This window comes from Arvicanthis niloticus, chromosome 18 (assembly GCF_011762505.2).
Source record: "Arvicanthis niloticus isolate mArvNil1 chromosome 18, mArvNil1.pat.X, whole genome shotgun sequence".
Classification (NCBI taxonomy): Eukaryota; Metazoa; Chordata; class Mammalia; order Rodentia; family Muridae; genus Arvicanthis; species Arvicanthis niloticus.
The window spans coordinates 2,886,090-2,887,234 of NC_047675.1; the positions used below are offsets into that span (position 1 = coordinate 2,886,090).

Sequence of the window (1,145 nt, forward strand, 5' to 3'; positions counted from 1 at the left end):
ATTTTAATACAGTTATTTTTGTTCAGGATATTTCTGACTATGTCCAACAAAGCCATCTTGATGAAGTTACAAGAGGGACATCTCTTTCTATTCTTGGTATTCAGAAAAGCTAAGCTTCTAATGATAACTTACTTTGTTTCCAATCAACAAACTGAATATCTCATGAACTAATGACATCTTCACTTTACATTTTAAACATCAGGGGGCACAATCCCAATAAAAAAGATATTTTACATACAGCCATTGGTCCCTAATTCATCCATCCCTGAATTTTTATCTGTTCACTGGGCACCACATCATCAGATTTAGACAGAGACTCTGGCTACCTGATCTCAGCTTCTCTGGTCAGGCCCACTGAAGATGTTCACCACTCTATAAAACTGGCAGCAGTTCACACACAGACATGGGGACAGGGGCTGGGATGATTTAACCTATCAATTTGGGGTAGAAGGGAATTGACTAAATATACTTCTCTAGAAAGGGGCTTGAGAGTAGACAAGTATGTGTGTAACCAAGAAGGATCACAGCATTTCAGAGTCCTGTTGAAGTCTCCAACAAAGATTTTCTCCCAGTACCTGAATTGAGACAGGGTGCTGGAAAGAATTGGACTGTTGAAAAGGAAAAACATTTTCTTTTCTTTCCTAGTGGTGATCATGCCTGGTGTGTCATCCCTCGTGACAAATAGCATTCAGTGAGTAGACACTTTGATGTCCAGGGTGGTGAAGAGAGAAACTTGGGTAGTATGGAGTAAGAGAACAAAGCTATTAAGAAAGAGACCCTGCCCCTAGAGGGGAGGCATTGCAGGTATGTCTGTCACATGTGTGTCAGTAGGTAGCAGAAAGGAGTGAGGCTGTCTGTGCTCAGTGTTCTAACCTATGAATATCTGAATATTTAGTAGCCCAACATTCCTTGAAAAAAGTAAGCCTGAGAAAACCACCAGTCCAGTGCTTCAGAGGTCCAGACAGCTACCAGGACAGGGAGCAAACCCAAAACTAGAAGAACTCTGCCTGGGAACACATGTCCCAAGTGTAAGTGAGCCTGAGACAGAGGAGCTTCACAAGAGGGCCAAACAAGAAGGTACCCTGAAATAAAATGTCCACCAATCTGCTGCCACACAGGCCACAGTGGATAGATTATGCCCCAGG

At 42.6% G+C, this 1,145-nt stretch overlaps 1 non-coding gene across 1 annotated transcript; it reads left to right on the top strand.

Annotated features, from left to right (window-relative positions):
- The first annotated feature begins 777 nt into the window (after positions 1-777).
- Positions 778-907, top strand: LOC117723577 (small nucleolar RNA SNORA17). Its single transcript, XR_004608684.1, has one exon. It is a non-coding gene; the product is annotated as a small nucleolar RNA SNORA17 (small nucleolar RNA).
- The last annotated feature ends 238 nt before the right edge of the window (positions 908-1,145 follow it).